This window comes from Euprymna scolopes, chromosome 31, assembly GCF_053919585.1.
Source record: "Euprymna scolopes isolate OS-2025 chromosome 31, ASM5391958v1, whole genome shotgun sequence".
In the NCBI taxonomy this organism is placed as follows: Eukaryota; Metazoa; Mollusca; class Cephalopoda; order Sepiida; family Sepiolidae; genus Euprymna; species Euprymna scolopes.
In genome coordinates, this window is record NC_136512.1 from 90945016 (window position 1) to 90969869 (window position 24854).

Sequence of the window (24854 nt, forward strand, 5' to 3'; positions counted from 1 at the left end):
TGTTTTCAATGAGTAATATTTTCAATGAGTAATATTTTCAATGAGTAATGTTTTCAATGAGTAATGTTTTCAATGAGTAATGTTTTCAATGAGTAATGTTTTCAATGAGTAATGTTTTTAATGAGTAATGTTTTCAATGAGTAATGTTTTCAATGAGTAATGTTTTCAATGAGTAATGTTTTCAATGAGTAATGTTTTCAATGAGTAATATTTTCAATGAGTAATATTTTCAATGAGTAATGTTTTCCCGTACTTATGTTTCTAATGAGAAATGTTTTCTGGGATAAAGTTGTTCCATGGTTAATATCCCGATTCTCACTGTAAAATTATTTTCTACGAGTAATCTATTTGCTTTCCTTGTTTTTTTACTGCATATCATACGGCTTCGGGTTAATTAATGACGAATCAGATGCTTTTAAGATAAGCTTTTATGCTTGGAGTTTTTTTTTTATATCATCGAATATTTGAAAATGGTGTTATGTTCTACAGTTTATCTATCGTTTTCGGATTCTTTAATGTTAAAACCAGTCAATTTAATTAAACTTTTTATGTTTTAAGTTCTTTATATCTTTATATCTAATTGACTGACATTCAGCCACCGCTTTCACCATATTTTTAGTGGGTAATGATTAATATTTAGAATAGGAATATAATTAGTTATGAGTTGATTGGTGAAAGGCTTTATTTGATGGGGCTTGACGTGATCAGGTGATTAATCGAATCGGGTCTCTCTCACATTTTGTCTAACCCAGCTAAAACTCAAAGTGGAGTAGTGCAATGCACATATTCACTAAACCAGGCGGACTAAATCCTTAAACGTCACAGATTTTTTTTTTTATTACATTTTCACCCCAAACAAGGCGCATTGCCACTTTGGTGTAGGGGGCTACTATCAGGGGCAACAACTACTGGGGTACTATGTAGGGATTTGGGCAGCAAGATGTCGGTTCACGTTACACTTGAACTTCTGCACGTCAGTACTGTTGGGGAAGCAGGGACCTGGAATGAAATTCCAGAATCTAGCGGTTCTGGCAAAGAAACTATTGGAGTAAAAATATCTTTTACATCTAGGGATCTCTACAGTGTAGGGGTGGGATTTAGTAGCCTTCCGGGTTTGTCGAGGGTGCTCACGTCGTGGGGGCACAAGTGATTGCAGTTCGTCAGAGTATTCACCACTAAAATACTTGTAGAAAAGGCAGAGGGATGCAACGTTTCGTCGATGGGACAGAGGCTGAAACTTAGATGCCAGTTCAGGGCCTATCAGATTGGCAACTCTTTTTTTAACCTTGTCTAGGAGCGAGAGACTAGTAGCAGATGCACCAGCCCAAATGTGTCAACAATACTCCAGACCTGGGCGAATGGTGGCCTTATAGAGGTACAGGATACTTTCAAGTGTCAGTAGTTTTCTAACACGGTAGAGAGAGCCTACTTTTTTCGCAGCGGCCCTGGCAATGTTTTCAATATAATTGTTCCAACTCATGTTTCCTGTGAACGTTAGGCCAAGCAGTTTGAAAGATGTACTCTCAGACAGGGAGTAACTGGCCATTGCTATTGGTGGATTGCCAACCACACGTAACTCCTGGCTTTGTTGATGTGTAAAACATACGAAGGAAAAGCTAGAAAGATAGAGAGACGTGTGACGAACAGAAAATTGATATACAAACGACGTTTTAAAGCTGTTCAAATTCGAATTGCAACCCACCAGAAATTATAAGACAACTAAATGAAAGTAATTGTTTTTAATACAAAATTCATATTATTTGAATCTTTGTTCTTATCATTTACGTTTGAGTGTCCGTCGCACTGAAGATTGAGCATCAAGAGAGTGTAACTTACATTTGCGAATTACTTTGGCAGGTCATGATTAACAGAACTTGAGTAGAGTGCCCTCGTGGATGAAGTAAAGGGTTCTTTTCAAAAGTCAGCACGGACTTCCGAATTCTACAGAGAGATACTCGGGTTCGACAGTAAAATTCCCGAGTTCAGCACCGGAGTTCAACAAAGTTCACTCTAAGAAGGTTGGAGGTTACATCGACCGATACGTTATGCAAATAAAATATGAAATGAAAACAGTAGTCCCAATAATACAAAAAAAAATATCCTCATCAAAAAAACGAAAATTTTCTAAACTGAATTATAACATTCGATTATAAGGCAACCATTCGCCCATGCATGGAGTACTGTTGTCACATCTGGGCTGGTGCATCTGCTGCTTGTCTCTCGCTCCTGGACAGGGTTCAAAAAGAGTCGCCAACCTGATAGGTCCTGAACTGTCATCTAGGCTTCAACCTCTGTCCCATCGACGAGATGTTGCATCCCTCTGCCTGTTCTACAAATACTTTAATGGTGAATGCTCTGACGAACTGCAAACACTTGTACCTCCCCGACGTAACTACCCCCGACAAACCCGACAAGCTACTAAGTCTCATCCCTTTACAGTAGAGATCCCTAGGTGCAAGAAAGCCTTTTACTCCAATAGTTTCTTCCCCAGAACTGCGGGTCTTTGGAACTCCCTTCCGGGATTCTGCTTTCCCAACTGCAATGATATGCAGAAGTTCAAGTGTAATGTTAACAAACATCTTTCTACTCTTCTCCCTTCATAATGACCCCGCTAATTAATTTCCTAATAGTAGCCCCCTGCTTCAAAGTGGCACTGTGCCTTGTTTGGGGTGAAAATTGAAAAAAAAAAAAAATTTGTTTGTGAAATAAATAATGGTTATTTTTTATTATATTTTTTAATTCGTGAGGATTTCGAAAAGTCATAAAATTTAAATTAAGATAACTGTTTATGATCCACAGAAACGATTTACGTGTTTACCCTATTACTGTTTAAGAATAAACGTAAGCAGTTTAAGAGTCGTCTTGTCGGCCCGGATAGAATCGGATCCTTGATAAAACAAACAGAAATAATGATTACAATTCTGATTCTTTTTGATGACGTGTCAATGTCTTTTTTATTTTAATTAATCAGACAAGTGTCCTCATCTTTAGTGTTATCTGCACAACCTTACGTTCGATTCAACATCCAACATTCGTCAGGTGTTAAAGTCCCCATCTTTGGCAATCGCCCCTTTTTTAGAGTTGTTCCCCTTTAATATGTTTGTTTTCTCTTTTCACATATAAACAACATCGATGTTTTCCTGCCTTCCCCTATTTCCCCTTTTATTCTCTCCTCCCCCCCTTATTTATTGTTTTCCCTTTTATATCTCTTATCAGCCACAACAACATATAAAAGAAAAATTAACAAAAATACATCTGGACGAAAAACGGATAACACGCGATTTACCATACTGAAACCAGCAACTTCTTAGTTTCGTAAATATTATATTTCTAAGAACTTACAATTGATTGATGGACTTAATTAAAAAATAATCAGATTAAGTTAAAAATTATACCCCTAGACTTGGCTGATAAGTAAATTCTCTTTATAATTCGTATAACCTTAATTCCAACTAGATCGAAAAATTCGAAACCTAAGCGTGCATAGCTACCTTCTTTTTTTTCTGCCAAAACATGGCGACTTTTACACTTGGTGAAGGTCGGAGATTACATCTACCGAGACGTTGTTCGGATAACACTCAAAATGTGAACAATTGTCTGATTAACTAAAACAAAATAATGATATAGAAACGCCATGCGGTGACTGTTTGATTCATGGGCAAGTGTGTTTTGACATGGATAACCAGACAGGCAAAGAGATAATTAGCTTTTCTAGCGTTGAATAACATTGTGTTTCAACGTGTGTTTTCGAATGTCACGTGCGTTTTCTAAGAATCGCATTGATTCTATTGGAGACATTTATTAATTCAAAGAAAACATCTTGAACATTACGAATTCTTGTGATTGTTGCATGTCAGTCAATTGTTATATATATTTATGTAGAAAATTAGATTTATGTTTATGTATTTCTATGTACAACTCAAATGTATAAACTGATACGAATATCCGCATTATTACAAGGTGGAACGATAAAATTGTTACCCTAGAAATAACGACATGATTCCATTTCTGTTTAACGAAAACCGGATTACTTCTTTTTTTGTTGCAGACCATCTACTAGTTGCCCAGTTGTGTACAAACCTCAAGAAGGATAGGAGTTTTCTATCATGTCTAAAATTGTCACGATGTTAAATGAGCGACATCGGAGATGCGCCGCTGTTCAACTCATGCTCTCTACCGATGTAAATTATGACAAGAGAACCATTGCCAGCACCCTAAAAATACATCGCTGGATTTCGACGAAAATAGGACGGGCCCAGGGTAACGAAAATAAAGTTTCCAATCAAGCATATTGTCTTTGGTGTGATTTCAAGTGATAGACGCATCATACCACCTCACATCTTCGATGTCGGCTTGAAAATCAACATCAAAGCGTATCAGGATGTGCTGAAGAGGGTGGTGATCCACTGATGCAATCAGATGGCCCCTGGCAGACCTTGCGTGTGGCAGCAGGACTCGTCACCAGCTCATACGTCCAAAAATACCCAGGCTTGGCTCCAGAAGAAGTGTTAGGACTTTGTACCTCTCTCACTGCCCCCCCTTCAATCCCCGACCTGAAGCCGCTGGACTACTTCGTTTAATCATACGTCGAGAATATCACCAACATGACCTTATACAACACAAAAGCCACCCTGATCGCCCCCACCGGCGATAGTGAAAAATTCATGATCACAGTTTCGACCCCGTATCGAGGCGATGATTTAGGCTGAAGGCGGCTACATTGAATAGATGTCAGCTCTACTACATAATCAATTTACCTGAATTGATTTTTTCAATAAAAGCTTTAAAATAAATCTGTAGTGTTGTTTTCGTTGGGGCGACATTTCTATATTCCCACCTTGTAATATTAACACTCGGACAGTGCATTATATACATTAATGTATACTTTTGTACATTTAAGTAAAAAATGTTAAAACTAATTACGAATAGCTACATAAGTTAACGACTACAACCTTATCTTGTCGCCTAACTATGCATCATGTAAACTCTAGCTCAATTTACCCACAGCTACAAAAGATATAACTGGCTCATCTGATTCAAAACAAATCCTAGTTTATAACACTAAAATAATACATTACAAAACAAATTAAGATAAATTTCACTGCTTGAAGTTATTTTTAATCAAAACCCAACAATCAAAACGCGGATTCCATGAACAAAGCTTCTTTCTTAGAACTGCACGCCTGTGGAACTCTGTTCCGTCTGCCTGCTTCCCACCGGACTACAACTTGGATGTATTCAAGTCCAACGTTAACAAATTCCTAATGAACCGCCCCCTTAAGTAAACACTTCATCAAATCTCCACACTAACGTAATGTACTTGCAATAACCCTTATCCCTGAGTGGCTTCCGGGCCTTGATAAGTGGTGATCTCTGTGTAAAAAAAAATCTAAAATTATCGCAGATGAAACTAATAATATTTTAAAATGCTTAACATCATGCAGTTTCATACTGTGACGAAAAATCTGGCATCAGGGAATTTATATTTTAAACATTTGGAACCGTGTGAAAACGTTCTTTCGGCGTCTTAACTTCGCACGTTTGTGAGAGAATAGGCCAGACTTACGTGGGAAGTGCTTGTTGTTGATCTCAAGGCAGCTGTGCTTATAGTGACCAAGCTGATCAAGGGAAATAAACACTACGCCGTCGTGAACCGAAATCATATCGCGCTCGAATGATCTCTTTATTAATGGAGGTACTGTTGAATAGCAGGGTATTTATTTTAAGAGATAACGTATTCATATTGGGGACATATATAACAATGATGAGGGAAAGACAGGAGATATTTATACAGTTCTGGGATGCTTTGGACTTCATATAGATACCGATTGGAGATGTATACAAGTTCTTAACACAGAGGAGGGGGAGATACATAATCTTGTAAGGGTTACACAAAGAATGGTTATAAGATGATTAACATTACCGTTTGAGTGTTGAAAGATGACACATGACAACAGTTTTACAAAAACACAAAGATGATTCTTTATTCATTGGACCATTCGAATGGTGATGACGTCAGGAATTCAAATTTGGATCTACATTGTTAATCTTCTACCCTTCGCTTCTAAAGAGTCAGCTGACCACTGACTGCTGACTGACTCTCAACTCTCTCTCTCTCTTTCTCTCTCTCTCTCTCTCTCTCTGACCGACTCTCTGACTGACTCTCCTATATTGAGAATTCACCTTTGCTATGACGTCAGAAGTGTGTTTTCCAAACGTGACCAATTCACGTGGCTATGCACACGCTTTTGACAACAAAAGATCTCTCAACATATGACTCTAAACTATTCTTTTAACAATATATTTTTAATTTTTAATGCTCATTCTTTTTGGCTGAGCGTTTTAACATTCCGATTTCAAACAATTCTTTTTACGATATAAACAATATCTAACTATTTCTAATAGAATTTATCAGTAGACTAAATTTTAACATTCCAATTCTTAACCTTGCGGACAAGGTTCGAGTCTCGGCACATCCTAATCTTATTTCAACCCATTTAATACTCTAATACAGACATTTATCCTCTTCCTGAGCTTTTTAATATACTAACTTTTCTCTTAAAGTATAATTATTTGGATCCATCTTGCACTTGGTTCACCTGGTATATTTGCCAGGTAGTTTTTTAAATTCTGTTTCATGAGTCTAGTTTCTGCTATATTTGCTAAAATGATAGAGATCTTCGGAAGAATCGAGTTTCTTTTCATGTTGTCTTCAAGTCTAACGTAAATAAGTTCTTGATGAGCCGTTCCATATGAGTTATCAACTTTACCAAATTTTCATTACTAATAATGTCCAATTTCTACTGTACACTCTTTAACCCTTATCCTTGAGTGGCCTCTTGGCCTTGATAATGTGGTGATGCCTATGTAAAAAAAAAAAAAAACCCATAAAACTTTGGTATTTCGTTATCTTTTCTCCCTCAGCTTTGTTTAATAGACAATCATTGCGGAGCAAAGTTTAACTAGGGTTGCTGCTTTTTTCTTTATTTCCATATCACTATGTTCGATGTAATAACTATGTCTTCTATAAGTATCTGTGAGAATTGCATAGTCATAGTGGATCGTGTATATGTCGTGAATATTTACACCCTTTGCATGTTCAAACAACGAAGAAACAGAATGAAATAAAATATGAAATAAAATTAAACTTGATTAATTCTACAAATTATTATTTCACCACTTATCAAGGCCCGCAAGCCACTCAGGGATAAGGTTACTGCATGTACATTACGTTAGTGTGGAGATTTGATGAAGTGTTTACTTAAGGGGGCGGTTCATTAGGAATTTGTTAACGTTGGACTTGAATACATCCAAGTTGTAGTCCGGTGGGAAGCAGGCAGACGGAACAGAGTTCCACATGCGTGCAGTTCTAAGAAAGAAGCTTTGTTCATGGAATCCACGTTTTGATTTAGGCACAGATAAAGAGTGGGGGAAATTTTACACAGTGGATTCGGCTAGACGGGTGTTTTTCGTGAAAGATTGGCGAGGGGGTATCAGAGATTGGAGTTCAGACGAGCACCTGCCATGAAAATAACGATAAAACAAGGATAGGCTCGCAACGTCTCTTCTGTGGGAGAGAGGTTCCAGGGTAGAGAAAAGGGCATCCCCCACTAAGCCACGAAGTCTATTTTGTACTCTGTCAAGTCAGTATAGGCTGTTTTTAGCAGCTCCTGCCAAGATATGGCAGCAGTACTCCATCTTTAATCTGTATTTGTCTTATAGTAGAGCAATGAAACTTAAAATGTATACATATAAAACACCAGTTACTGTAAAAGAGAATCTCTGCCTTTCTACAAGTACTTTAATGGAGAATGCTCTGACGAACTACAAACACTTGTACCCCCTCGACGTGAATACCCCCGACAAACCCGACAAGCAGCTTAATCCGGCCGCTTCACAGTAGATATCCATAGGTGTAAGAAAGCATTCTACTACGATAGTTTCTTCCCCAGAACAGCTAGACTTTGGAACTCGCTTCCGGGATTCTGTTTTCCCATATCCAGGGTCTGCCAGCGGCCACCTGATTGCACCAGGTGATCACCACACTCTTCAGCACATCCAGGTACATTTTGGTGTTGATTTTCAAGCCGACTTAAAAAATGCGTAGTGGCATGATATGACTCTCATATAAAACCACATCAAAGACCATAGCCGAGGCCGGAAATTTTTTTCATCCCCCTGGGCACATCCCTGTTATTCGTGGCAATGTAACGTTGCATATTGAGGGTGCGGAAAATAGTTCTGTTGTCATAACTTGGATCGGTAGAGAGCATGAGTTGTACAGCGGCGCATCTCCGATCTCGCTCGTTGAACATTGTGTCACTTTCAGTCATGATAGAAAGCTCATCGCTCTTGGGATTTGTACACAACTGGCCGACTAGTAGATGGTCTGCAACAAAATAAGAAACCCGGTTATCACAAGCGGAAATAGAATCATGTCGTCTTTTCTAGTGTGACAATTTTATTGTTTCAACCTGTATTAGTTTTGTCATATTTTCCGTTCGTTTCGTTGATTTCAAGCAGCGATTAATAACGAAATTTCTTGGCAGTAGCAAGCAGACTAAACCAGTTAGTTTTTACCTATTTTCCATAGTCTATGTATAAAATGCTAAAAGACAGTAATGTTGACCCAGAATTTCAACTTCTGTTTCAGATTACGTGTGATTCTTTTCTCTGTGATGTTTTTCGTACTTGAAGTGTTTGCTGGTATTTGGCGTTGATGGCATGATAGCATGACAGAGACAGCGGGGAGAATTCAGTAAGATGAGACGCCAGCAAATCAGCCGGCATTGCTGTAATTCTGCAAGTATTTTTCATCAAATATTTTTGTCTTTTTTTTTGTGCCGTGTTTATTTCGATGAGGTTGAACATTATGTAAACGAGATCACACGTAAACACGCACGGATTTTTGCTTTAGAACAAACATGCGTTCCATATGTATATATATATATATATATATATATATATATATATATATATATATATCAACATATCTAGTTTATATTTGTATATATATATATATATTTGTATATATATATATATTTGTATATATATATACAAATATATATATATACAAATATATATATATATATATATATATACAAATATAAACTAGATATGTTGAAAATATTAATAATATTCAAAACTAGAGTAAAGCTTATACAGCTAATACAATTATGTAAACATTGAAACAACTGCAAATCAACCAACATCTCGACGTTAACATCTCTCGTCGGATTTCTAAAGTTTTGTTATTATCGCGACGTTATTGTCGAAAGTCTTTTGATCCGTGTAGATTCACCCTAATGTTATACACTGATATATAAATATAGGGGTGGGATTTTGTTGCTAAGCGTATTTGTCGGGGATATGCACGTCGAGGGGGCACAAGTGCAACAAGTTCATCAGAGCACATTCCATTTTAATATTTGTAAAATAGACACAGATGCAACATTGCGGCGATGGGATTGAAGCTTAGTTGACAAAGTTGGAGTTATTAAATTGTCAACTCTTTTTTTAACCATATCTAAGAGGGAGAGGCTAGTGGTAGATATAGCAGCACAGATGTGGCATTGATACTTCATGTATAGGCAAATGGTGGCCTTGTAGACGTACAGGATACTCTGAGGTGTGAGTAGTCTTCTAGCTCGATAGAGGGACCCACATATTTTGCAGCAGTTCTCGCAATGTATTCAATATATTTGTTCCTGTTCATATGGCCCGTGAATGTTAGGTCGAGGAGTTCGAAAAAAAGAATTCTCAAGTAGGGTGTTATATTTGTCATGGATATCGGTGGTTGGAGAGGCGTCTTGTAATTTTTAGAGAGCAGCTTAGTCTTACTAGCATTAAATGTTATCATCCATTTACGGCCCGCTTCCACCACGATCTTGAGGCCTTTTCTCATGACTCTACCATTGTCTTAGATTTTTTGTAAATCCGTATTATTGCCACATCTTAGTTGGTGCATCAACCGACAATATTTTTCTCTTAGACAGTGTTCTAAAAAGAGTCGCCAACCTAATCGGTTCTGAACTATCAAACAAGTTCCAATCTCTAGTATCTATTATATAAATCTCACCTGTCTGTTTAAATATATGTATGCATGCATGTGTGTATGTATATATGTTTGTCAGGTCATGTCATATGCTACTGGTACCATGTAACTCAGTACTACCTGCCTCATGGTCGGGTCACCGGCGACTAAACTGGTTCCCCCACCAGACTTGTTTGGTGAGGAGGGCGGCTAGTCTCCCTGAAGGATTAAAAGCAAGACCTTCCAAAGGGCGAATGAACTCTTTTTCTGGGTCAACGGCTAACTAGCACTGTGTATATTTGTGTGTGTGTAAATGTGTATTGGGGTGGAGAGGGCTCCCGTAAGCCGTGGTGAAGGCAACCTTTCTAGGAGAAGCAAATCTCTGATTTAAAAAACCATAAAGCGGAAGACCATTACCCACATTAAGCTGGTCTGCAGTTTAATTTGTTGCTGGCTATCTTGCTCTTGCTTGTTACTGGATCTCAAAATTTTGAACCGATAGAGAGACTTAGCTGTCGTACAAAGCTAAGACTCTGTAACATCATATTTGTAGAGATACTCCCTCAGGCATTTGGGTACGTGGATTTTAAATGTCTGAGGGAGTGGCACTCGTCTGACAAGACGTTGCAATCATCATGTTTGTGCAAAACTTTCGATAGAAGCGACGGATTTTCACGAGATCGGTATCGTTTTGAAGCTCGACCCTTCGGACGACAAATATCGAAAAATTGGCAAAAAACTTTAATTCCTTCACCCTCAACTCTTTTTTTTTTGCGTCGCTATTTTTGCAAGTCATCGTATCGGTTGGAATTACTTTACTAATTCCAACGTTCCTGACTTCCGTTCGCGTCATGGAGTAGGAGTAAGACGTCAAGTTTTCTTTCACTTTGCGTCACGAGTTCAAGTCTGCCTGTCTACTACTACCTTTTTTTTTAACTCAACGCACACCTCCAAACCCCAGGTAAACCCGGACACCCAGGCTAGTATCGTATGAATGTTGTATCTCTGTTCTTGTTTTACAAGTTCTTTAATGGAATGTGCTGTGAAAAAAATTGAAACCACTGGTGCCTCATTGGCGTACATACCGTCGATTAACTCAACAAACAGCTAAATCACATCACTTCACTATTGACGTCCCTAGATACTGGAAAGATGTATTCTGTAACGGTTTCTTCCCTTTAAATACTAAACTTTGGAATCCTCTCTTATATGCCTCTTTACATAGTCCCTTCCGAATTTGATCCCAAATAATATCCTCTTAAATTCAAGTAGCAATTTGTCTTATTTGGAAGTGAATAACCGTGCAAAAAATGCTAATAGGAAGACTTCTTTTAGACAACTCAATCCTAAATATGTGGAATATTTCAGCCTGCAATTATTGCGATAAAACTGTTTTTGTAGGAAAAAGATTAACGGAAACAAACGTTGATAAACCCAGCTCTTATATAATCTATATATCTATAAAAGTCAGAATGTGTGTGTGTGTGTGAGAACACTTCTCAACCTATACACTCAACGAATTTTCGATCTACAGACTTAAAATTTTGTATAAAAGGCATTCAGTCATGTGGTAAACTTTTTAGTTTGCGTTCATCCTGAAAAAAATGGCTGCTAGGGGTCAAAATAAAAGTCATCAGATTTTGATCTGTTTATCAATTGTCTCTCGAGGTTTGAAACATTTTAAATGCCGTTACAAGCTGGTGTAATGGTTATCGAACTTGACTCATTCTCTTTAGGTTTTGGTTTCGATCCTAGCTCGGCTTTTCATTACTTACAATATGTGAACTGTTGAAGAAAACATAATACTCAAATGACAATGTCTCAGTTTCTTTCTTTTTTTTTTTACTTCATTTTTTGAATGAAATTTAATGTTATGTTTAATACCAAGCAACGCCGGGCAATACATCTTCTAGTAAAATATATTTAAGTGATTAATGCATTGTTTATAGGCAACATAATGGTTTGATTGAATAACAGATGCGGATGAGATTAGATTAAGGGTTAAGAATACATTTAGAAATTAATTTAAGAGACAAGTTTCGATATGAATTTCAGATAAATATTGTTTCTAATAAAAATGGTGATGCGATGTGTAATTGCAGCAATATAATACTTATTATTTGTTTGCAAATGTCGGTTTATTGACCTCACAAGCAACACTTTGAAATCAATTAAAAATAACGCTCGAAATGTGTAGCCATGCCCACAAATTCTCATAAGAGGTGTTGTCCGTCGGTCAAGAATATTCGTTGGTCTGTCACGCTTAACATTTTTTTATCAGGTTGACAAGAAAGTTTTTGCGCATATAAAATTTTAAATTCAGATGAACATACCTCGGCTAAAACAAAAAGTTATTGACCGGAACAAGTACCATTAGAATCCACGCACTTTTTCCAACGTAAAACGTGTTTATGGCAGTAGCGTAAAAGTCTTGCGTTCTGGATGCGATGAAGTCGCTGAAGGCATTTTTGATATGACTTAGGTTATTGAAGCATTTATCTCGTAGAAATTTATCAAGATGCTTGAAAAAGTGGTACTTGGTAGGTGAGAGATCTGGAGAATCGTTCTGCAGGGGCGGTTTGGCAACGTGCGGTCGGTCATTATCGTGGAAGAGAATTGGGCTTTTTCTTTTGACTAATGTTTGGTGTTGCTGTCGAAGTTTCTGATGCATTTCATCCATTTGTTGACAGTACTTCTTCACCGTGATTGCTTTTTTTCTATCATTCAGAAAAGAAGATATAATTGTTTTAAAACGATTGTAATTCAAATGATTAGATAGAGGGGAAAAGGCTCTTTAAAATGATTTATAAAGTAAAGGCATTATAACGAAAACGTATTTGAAAATACATCATTTGAAAACAACACTAAAAATCCCGCAATAACTTTCTTACCAGCACAATATTGTTTACAAGTGGCCACACGTCTTAATTTCTGTTGTTCCACGTCTGAAGACGACATGTGTTCGACTGATTGACTCGTCGGTCGTTTAGAATGTAAAGGTCGCCACTGTGGTGAGCTAGGTTACCCATTGTAGATAATATTAATGCGTGTTCAAATCGCGTCAGCGTTGGGGTGGTCGCCACTGTAGGAAATGGGGGTGGATGGAGAATGCGAAACAGGAAGTACAGACACAACCTGTCGGATAAATGTAAAGCTAAGACAAGGGCAAATAACCGGTGCGTATTGAGTAATATTTTTGTGCGTGCGCGACATACCTATCTACATATACGCCTGAAAAGTGTATGTCTAGAAGAATATAGTTGAGCGCAAGCGCAAGTTAGTTAAACATTTCGGTAAGTGATCTGTTCTGTCAGCAACTGCGAATACCAAACTAACTATTTTTTACACAGTGATCACCACTTATCAAGGCCCGGAAGCCACTCAGGGATAAGGGTTATTACAAGTACATTACGTTAGTGAGGAGATTTGATGAAGTGTTTAATTAGGGGGGCGGTTCATTAGGAATTTGTTTACATTAGACTTGAAGACATCCAAGTTGTAGTCCGGAGGGAAGCAGGCAGACGGAACAGAGTTCCACAGGCGTGCAGTTCTAAGAAAGAAGCTTTGTTCATGAAATCCGCGATTTGATTTAGGCACAGATATAGAGTGGGGGAAATTTTTCACAGTGGATTCAGCTAGACGGGTGTTTTTCGTGAAAGATTGGCGAGGGGGGACCAGGGATTGGAGTTCAGACGAGCACCTGCCATGAAAATAACGATAAAACAAGGATAGCCGTGAACAAGAACTACTTATTTGAACACAATCATGTTACGATAATAAAAGCGAGAGAATGTGCTGCTCTTGTTCTTGAGAATTTTACGTTCATTTCACATTGGTCAGATGATTCTGCTGTTGGCAATGCTTTCTCCGAAATCTTTCTAGTTGGAATTCTTTCTAGAAAGACATTGGGTACTTAGTGGGGGGGAGACAACATGAAGGTTGCCAATATCCGTAAATTGTTTCTATAAAATTGGATTTGAACAGCACACCAAAGTTGTCAGTCTGTAATCTGACCACTTAACCATCATCATCCCCCTGTTGCTCTTGCTAAAGAGTAATGAAGCGTCTAGAAAGTTGCCGGGTGCTGAATCTTTGTCCTTTTATTCCTTAGAGGAAATTGAATTTCAAGAATTGAACGCCTTATTATTTGTTAATATTTGTTAACAGATAAGTACAGGGTATTCTTAAAGTCTTGGACGCATTTTTATATTGAATATCTCGAGAACTACTAAGGATGTAAAAACGCACCTGGTATATTCAGAAAGTTTGTAATTTCAAGATTTTTCATGGAATGTTTAAAGATGTTCAATGTAAACGCTATTAGTCACATGACAGACATCAAGCAAATATTCCAATTCTTGCGAAACGCATCCAAGCATTGTGCTATCAACAATTGCAACAACTTCTATTATTTGAGCCTTCAGTACATGCACGTCTCTTTGAATAGGAGGCACGTATCACACAGGCACAAATACCTACAAAAAATCGCAGGGTTTCAAAAATAGCAAGACTTAATCTTTGGTAACAGTTAAGTATATTTATGAGATATATCAAGTGACCCGCATAATACAGGGTTGAACGATAAAAATATCGACCTAAAAAAGACGATAAAATTTCATTTCCGGCTGACCTTACACGGGTAATCCAAGCCTTCAGCGTTGTGAGAGTTTCAGCGTAGCGGTCAGAGGTTACAGTTAACCCTGTTTCCAGAAAATCCAGGAGTATGATGCCTTTCCTGTCTGAGAAAACGATGCATATCACGTTTCCTGCCGATGTCAGCATCTTGAAATCTGTTTGGGGGCGCATGACTGGTGCCATTCTATCGAGTGGTGTTTTACTCCGTCACCAGTGATGATGCGGTTCAAGAATCTGTCGCCTTTGGCTTCGACTGATCAAAAATGTCCTGACAAATATTCCTGTCTGGTGGTTATTTAGGTTCTGCGTGAGATTTCGTTGACCCACCAAGCACACATTTTGCTGCATCATAAGCATAACATTTCTACTCAGTTTTACATGCATTTAATTCACATCTCCGTTGTCACTTTGAAATCGACGAACCTATCTCCTAACTATGTTAACATCAACTACAGATGCCCGTCAATGTTGCACAGTTCAATTGTTTCTGCATGGAGAAATTCAATGATGCATCTCTGCTTCCGACGCACGTCCATAGCAGTGTTTGCTTTATTAGGGTCTCATACTATTGCAAAAACGATCAAAAGGCAACGCTGGATTGCCAGGAATAACAGGGACGTATGCAGGGCGATGAAAACAAAATTTCCGGCCACGATTGTGGTCTTTCGTGTGATTTTAAGTAAAGGCGACAACATGAAACCTCGCATCTTGAGAATCAAGATAAAAGTGTACCAGGATGTGATGAAGAGTGTGATGATCTCCTGGTGCAATTTATTATTTTCAAAACTGTGTATTAGTATCAGAACTTCGTATTATTTTCAGAACTGTGTATTATTATCAGAACTGTGTATTATTTTCAGAACTGTGTATTATTATCAGAAGTGTGTATTATTTTCAGAACTGTGTATTATTATCAGAACTGTGTATTATTTTCAGAACTGTGTATTATTTTCAAAACTGTATTATTATCAGAACTGTGAATTATTATCAGAACTATGCATTATATCAGAACTGTGAATTATTTTCAGAACTGTGTATTATTTTCAGAACTGTGTATTATTATCAGAACTGTGTATTATTATCAGAACTGTGTATTATATCAGAACTGTGTATTATTTTCAGAACTGTGTATTATTATCAGGAGTGTGTATTATTGTCAGAACTGTGTATTATTATCAGAACTGTGTATTATTTTCAGAACTGTGTATTATTTTCAAAACTGTATTATTATCAGAACTGTGTATTATTATCAGAACTGTGCATTATATCAGAACTGTGAATTATTTTCAGAACTGTGTATTATTATCAGAAGTGTGTATTATTTTCAGAAATGTGTATTATTTTCAGAACTGTGTATTATTGTCAGAACTGTGTATTATTTTCAGAACTGTGTATTATTTTCTAGAACTGTGCATTATATCAGAACTTTGTATTATTTTCAAAACTGTGTATTATTATCAGAACAGTATATTATTATCAGAAGTGTGTATTATTTTCAGAACTGTGTATTATTATCAGAACTGTGTATTATTATCAGAACTGTGTATTATTTTCAGAACTGTGTATTATTTTCTAGAACTGTGCATTATATCAGAAATGTGTATTATTATCAGAACTGTGTATTATTTTCAAAACTGTGTATTGTTTTCAGAACTGTGTATTATTTTCTAGAACAGTGCATTATATCAGAACTGTGTATTATTCTCAGAACTTTGTATTATTTTCAAAAATGTGTATTATTTTTAGAACTGTGTATTATTATCAGAACTGTGTATTATTATCAGAACTGTGTATTATTTTCAGAACTGTGTATTATTATCAGAACTGTGTATTATTTTCAGAACTGTGTATTATTTTTAGAACTGTGTATTATTTTCAGAAGTGTGTATTATTTTCTAGAACTGTGTATTATTTTCAGAACTGTGTATTATTTTCTAGAACTGTGCATTATATCAAAACTGTGTATTATTATCAGAACTGTGTATTATTTTCAGAACTGTGTATTATTTTCAAAACTGTGTATTATTTTCTAGAACTGTGCATAATATCAGAACTGTGTATTATTATCAGACCTTTGTATTATTTTCAAAAATGTGTATTATTATCAGAACTTTATATTATTATCAGAACTGTGTATTATTTTCAAAACTGTGTATTATTATCAGAACTGTGTATCATTTTCAGAACTGTGTATTATTATCAGAACTGTGTATTATTATCAGAACTGTGTATTATTATCAGAACTGTGTATTATTTTCAGAACTGTGTATTATTTTCAGAACTGTGTATTATTTTCTAGAACTGTGCATAATATCAGAACTGTTTATTATTATCAGAACTGTGTATAATTTTCAAAACTGTTTATTATAATCAGAACTGTATATTATTATCAGAACTGTGTATTATTATCAGAACTGTGTATTATTTTCCAAAACTGTGTATTATTTTCAGAACTGTGTATAATTTTCTAGAACTGTGAATTATATCAGAACTGTGTATTATTATCAGAACTGTGTATTATTTTCAGAACTGTGTATTATTATCAGAACTTTGTATTATTTTCAAAAATGTGTATTATTATCAGAACTGTGTATTATTATCAGAACTGTATATTATTATCAGAACTGTGTATTATTATCAGAACTGTGTATCATTTTCAAAACTGTGTAATGTTATCAGAACTGTATATTATTATCAGAACTGTATATTATTATCAGAATTGTGTATTATTTTCAAAACTGTGTATTATTATCAGAACTGTGTATTATTTTAAAAAATGTGTATTATTTTCAAAACTGTGTATTATTTTCAGAACTGCGTATTATTTTCTAGAACTGTGCATTATATCAGAACTGTGTATTATTATCAGAACTGTGTATTATTTTCAAAACTGTGTATTATTTTCAGAACTGTGTATTATATCAGAACTGCATATTATTTTCAGAACCGTGTATTATTATCAGAACTGTGTATCATTTTCAAAACTGTGTATTATTATCAGAACTGTATATTATTATCAGAACTGTATATTATTATCAGAACTGTATATTATTATCAGAACTGTATATTATTATCAAAACTGTGTATTATTTTCAGAACTGTGTATTATTATCAGAACTCTATATTATTTTCAGAACTGTATATTATTATCAGAACTGTATATTATTATCAGAACTGTATATTATTATCAGAACTTTGTATTATTTTCAAAAATGTGTATTATTATCAGAACTGTATATTATTATCAGAACTGTGTATTATTATCAGAACTGTGTATCATTTTCAAAACTGTGTATTATTATCAGAACTGTATATTATTATCAGAACTTTATATTATTATCAGAACTGTTTATTATTATCAGAACTGTGTATTATTTTCAAAACTGTGTATTATTATCAGAACTGTGTATTATTTTAAAAACTGTGTATTATTTTCCAAACTGTGTATTATTTTCAGAACTGTGTGTTATTTTCTGGAACTGTGCATTATATCAGAACTGTGTATTATTATCAGAACTATGTATTATTTTCAGAACTGTGTATTATTATCAGAACTTTGTATAATTTTATAAAATGTGTATTATTATCAGAACTGTGTATTATTATCAGAACTATTTATTATTATCCGAACTGTGTATCATTTTCAAAACTGTGTATTCTTATCAGAACTGTATATTATTATCAAAACTGTGTATTATCATCAGAACTGTTTATTATTTTCAGGACTATGTATTATTATCAGAACTGTGTATTATTTTCAGAACTGTGTATTATATTAGAACTGTTTATTATTTTCAGAACTGTGTATTATTTTCAAAACTGTGTATTATTTTCAGAACTGTGTATTATTTTCAGAACTGTGCATTATTATCAGAACTGTGTATTATTTTCAAAACTGTGTATTATTATCAGAACTGTGTATCATTTTCAAAACTGTGTATTATTATCAGAACTGTGTATTATTATCAGAACAGTATATTATTATCAGAAGTGTGTAATGTTTTCAGAACTGTGTATTATTATCAGAACTGTGTATTATTATCAGAACTGTGTATTATTTTAAAAAATGTGTATTATTATCAGAACTGTATATTATTATCAGAACTGTGTATTATTATCAGAACAGTGTATCATTTTCAAAACTGTGTATTATTATCAGAACTGTATATTATTATCAGAACTGTATATGATTATCAGAACTGTATATTATTATCAGAACTGTGTATTATTGTCAAAACTGTGTATTATTATCAGAACTGTGTATTATTTTCAAAACTGTGTATTATTTTCAAAACTGTGTATTATTTTCTAGAACTGTGCATTATATCAGAACTGTGTATTATTATCAGAACTGTGTATTATTATCAGAACTGTGTATTATTATCAGAACTGTATATTATTATCAGAACTGTATATTATTATCAGAACTGTGTATTATTATCAGAACTGTGTATTATTATCAGAACTGTGTATTATTTTCAGAATTGTGTATTATTATCAGAAGTGTGTATTATTTTCAAAACTGTGTATTATTATCAGAACTGTATATTATTATCAGAACTGTATATTATTATCAGAACTTTATATTATAATCAGAACTGTGTATTATTTTCAAAACTGTGTATTATTATCAGAACTTTGTATCATTTTCAAAACTGTGTATTATTATCAGAACTGTGTATTATATCAGAACTGTTTATTTTTATAATCTGTTTGGGGGGGCATGACTGGTGCCATTCTATCGAGTGGTGTTTTACTCCGTCACCAGTGATGATGCGGTTCAAGAATCTGTCGCCTTTGGCTTCGACTGATCAAAAATGTCCTGACAAATATTCCTGTCTGGTGGTTATTTAGGTTCTGCGTGAGATTTCGTTGACCCACCAAGCACACATTTTGCTGCATCATAAGCATAACATTTCTACTCAGTTTTACATGCATTTAATCCACATCTCCGTTGTCACTTTGAAATCGACGAACCTATCTCCTAACTATGTTTACATCAACTACAGATGCCCGTCAATGTTGCACAGTTCAATTGTTTCTGCATGGAGAAATTCAATGATGCATCTCTGCTTCCGACGCACGTCCATAGCAGTGTTTGCTTTATTAGGGTCTCATACTATTGCAAAAACGATCAAAAGGCAACGCTGGATTGCCAGGAATAACAGGGACGTATGCAGGGCGATGAAAACAAAATTTCCGGCCACGGTTGTGGTCTTTCGTGTGATTTTAAGTAAAGGCGACAACATGAAACCTCGCATCTTGAGAATCAAGATAAAAGTGTACCAGGATGTGATGAAGAGTGTGATGATCTCCTGGTGCAATTTATTATTTTCAAAAGTGTGTATTAGTATCAGAACTTCGTATTATTTTCAGAACTGTGTATTATTATCAGAACTGTGTATTATATCCGAACTGTGTATTATTTTCAGAACTGTGTATTATTATCAGAAGTGTGTATTATTTTCAGAACTGTGTATTATTATCAGAACTGTGTATTATTTTCAGAACTGTGTATTATTTTCAAAACTGTATTATTATCAGAACTGTGTATTATTATCAGAACTGTGCATTATATCAGAACTGTGAATTATTTTCAGAACTGTGTATTATTTTCAGAACTGTGTATTATTATCAGAACTGTGTATTATTATCAGAACTGTGTATTATATCAGAACTGTGTATTATTTTCAGAACTGTGTATTATTTTCAGAAGTGTGTATTATTTTCAGAACTGTGTATTATTATCAGAACTGTGTATTATTTTTAGAACTGTGTATTATTTTCAAAACTGTATTATTATCAGAACTGTGTATTATTATCAGAACTGTGCATTATATCAGAACTGTGAATTATTTTCAGAACTGTGTATTATTATCAGAAGTGTGTATTATTTTCAGAAATGTGTATTATTTTCAGAACTGTGTATTATTTTTAAAACTGTGTATTATTTTCAGAACTGTGTATTATTTTCTAGAACTGTGCATTATATCAGAACTGTGTATTATTATCAGAACTGTGTATTATTATCAGAACTGTGTATTATTGTCAGAACTGTGTATTATTATCAGAACTGTGTATTATTTTCAAAACTGTGTATTATTATCAGAACTGTGTATCATTTTCAAAACTGTGTATTATTATCAGAACTGTGTATTATTATCAGAACAGTATATTATTATCAGAAGTGTGTAATGTTTTCAGAACTGTGTATTATTATCAGAACTGTGTATTATTATCAGAACTTTGTATTATTTTTAGAACTGTGTATTATTTTCTAGAACTGTGCATTATATCAGAACTGTGTATTATTATCAGAACTGTGTATTATTTTCAAAACTGTGTATTATTTTCAGAACTGTGTATTATTTTCTAGAACAGTGCATTATATCAGAACTGTGTATTATTATCAGAACTTTGTATTATTTTCAAAAATGTGTATTATTTTTAGAACTGTGTATTATTATCAGAACTGTGTATTATTATCAGAACTGTGTATTATTATCAGAACTGTGTATTATTTTCAGAACTGTGTATTATTTTCAGAACTGTGTATTATTTTCAGAACTGTGTATTATTTTCTAGAACTGTGCATTATATCAGAACTGTGTATTATTATCAGAACTGTGCATTATTTTCAAAAATGTGTATTATTATCAGAACTGTATATTATTATCAGAACTGTGTATTATTTTCAAAACTGTGTATTATTATCAGAACTGTGTATCATTTTCAGAACTGTGTATTATTATCAGAACTGTATATTATTATCAGAACTGTGTATTATTATCAGAACTGTGTATTATTTTCAGAACTGTGTATTATTTTCAGAACTGTGTATTATTTTCTAGAACTGTGCATAATATCACAACTGTTTATTATTATCAGAACTGTGTACAATTTTCAAAACTGTTTATTATAATCAGAACTGTATATTATTATAAGAACTGTGTATTATTATCAGAACTGTGTATTATTTTTAAAACTGTGTATTATTTTCAGAACTGTGTATAATTTTCTAGAACTGTGAATTATATCAGAACTGTGTATTATTATCAGAACTGTGTATTATTTTCAGAACTGTGTATTATTATCAGAACTTTGTATTATTTTCAAAAATGTGTATTATTATTAGAACTGTGTATTATTATCAGAACTGTGTATTATTATCAGAACTGTGTATTATTATCAGAACTGTGTATCATTTTCAAAACTGTGTATTATTATCAGAACTGTATATTATTATCAGAACTGTATATTATTATCAGAACTGTGTATTATTTTCAAAACTGTGTATTATTATCAGAACTGTGTATTATTTTCAAAACTGTGTATTATTTTCAAAACTGTGCATTATTTTCAGAACTGTGTTTTATTTTCTAGAACTGTGCATTATATCAGAACTGTGTATTATTATCAGAACTGTGTATTATTTTCAAAACTGTGTATTATTTTCAGAACTGTGTATTATATAAAAACTGTATATTATTTTCAGAACCGTGTATTATTATCAGAACTGTGTATCATTTTCAAAACTGTGTATTATTATCAGAACTGTATATTATTATCAGAACTGTATATTATTATCAGAACAGTATATTATTATCAAAACTGTGTATTATTTTCAGAACTGTGTATTATTATCAGAACTGTATATTATTTTCAGAACTGTATATTATTATAAGAACTGTATATTATTATCAGAACTGTATATTATTATCAGAACTTTGTATTATTTTCAAAAATGTGTATTATTATCAGAACTGTATATTATTATCAGAACTGTGTATTATTATCAGAACTGTGTATCATTTTCAAAACTGTGTATTATTATCAGAACTGTATATTAGTATCAGAACTTTATATTATTATCAGAACTGTTTATTATTATCAGAACTGTGTATCATTTTCAAAACTGTGTATTATTATCAGAATTGTGTATTATTTTAAAAACTGTGTATTATTTTCCAAACTGTGTATTATTTTAAGAACTGTGTATTATTTTCTAGAACTGTGCATTATATCAGAACTGTGTATTATTATCAGAACTATGTATTATTTTCAGAACTGTGTATTATTATCAGAACTTTGTATTATTTTAAAAAAATGTGTATTATTATCAGAACTGTATATTATTATCAGAACTATTTATTATTATCAGAACTGTGTATCATTTTCAAAACTGTGTATTATTATCAGAACTGTATATTATTATCTAAACTGTGTATTATCATCAGAACTGTGTATTATTTTCAGGACTGTGTATTATTATCAGAACTGTGTATTATTTTCAGAACTGTGTATTATATTAGAACTGTTTATTATTTTCAGAACTGTGTATTATTTTCAAAACTGTGTATTATTTTCAGAACTGTGTATTATTTTCTAGAACTGTGCATTATATCAGAACTGTGTATTATTATCAGAACTGTGTATTATTTTCAAAAATGTGTATTATTATCAGAACTGTATATTATTATCAGAACTGTGTATTATTATCAGAACAGTGTATCATTTTCAAAACTGTGTATTATTATCAGAACTGTATATTATTATCAGAACTGTATATGATTATCAGAACTGTTTATTATTATCAGAACTGTGTATTATTGTCAAAACTGTGTATTATTATCAGAACTGTGTATTATTTTCAAAACTGTGTATTATTTTCAAAACTGTGTATTATTTTCTAGAACTGTGCATTATATCAGAACTGTGTATTATTATCAGAACTGTGTATTATTTTCAGAACTGTGTATTATTTTCAGAACTGTGTATTATTATCAGAACTGTATATTATTATCAGAACTGTATATAATTATCAGAACTGTGTATTATTATCAGAACTGTGTATTATTATCAGAACTGTGTATTATTTTCAGAATTGTGTATTATTATCAGAACTGTGTATTATTTTCAAAACTCTGTATTATTATCAGAACTGTATATTATTATCAGAACTGTATATTATTATCAGAACTTTATATTATTATCAGAACTGTGTATTATTTTCAGAACTGTGTATTATTATCAGAACTGTGTATTATATCAGAACTGTGTATTATTTTCAAAACTGTATTATTATCAGAACTGTGTATTATTATCAGAACTGTGCATTATATCAGAACTGTGAATTATTTTCAGAACTGTGTATTATTTTCAGAACTGTGTATTATATCAGAACTGTGTATTATTATCAGAACTGTGTATTATATCAGAACTGTGTATTATTTTCAGAACTGTGTATTATTATCAGAAGTGTGTATTATTTTCAGAACTGTGTATTATTATCAGAACTGTGTATTATTTTTAGAACTGTGTATTATTTTCAAAACTGTATTATTATCAGAACTGTGTATTATTATCAGAACTGTGCATTATATCAGAACTGTGAATTATTTTCAGAACTGTGTATTATTATCAGAAGTGTGTATTATTTTCAGAAATGTGTATTATTTTTAGAACTGTGTTTTATTTTCAGAACTGTGTATTATTTTCAGAACTGTGTATTATTTTCTAGAACTGTGCATTATATCAGAACTTTGTATTATTTTCAAAACTGTGTATTATTATCAGAACTGTATATTATTATCAGAAGTGTGTATTATTTTCAGAACTGTGTATTATTATCTGAACTGTGTATTATTATCAGAACTGTGTATTATTTTCTAGAACTGTGCATTATATCAGACCTGTGTATTATTTTCAGAACTCTGTATTATTTTCAAAACTGTGTATTATTTTCAGAACTGTGTATTATTTTCTAGAACTGTGCATTATATCAGAACTGTGAATTATTATCAGAACTGTGTATTATTTTCAAAAATGTGTATTGTATCAGAACTGTTTATTATTTTCAGAACTGTATATTATTATCAGAACTGTATATTATTATCAGAACTGTGTATTATTATCAGAACTGTTTATTATTTTCAAAACTGTGTATTATTATCTGAACTGTGTATTATTTTCAAAACTGTGTATTATTTTTAGAACTGTGTATTATTTTCTAGAACTGTGCATTATATTAGAACTGTGTATTATTATCAGAACTGTGTTGTTATTTTCAGAACTGTGTATTATTATCAGAACTGTGTATTATTTTAAAAAATGTGTATTATTATCAGAACTGTATATTATTATCAGAACTGTGTATTATTATCAGAACTGTGTATCATTTTCAAAA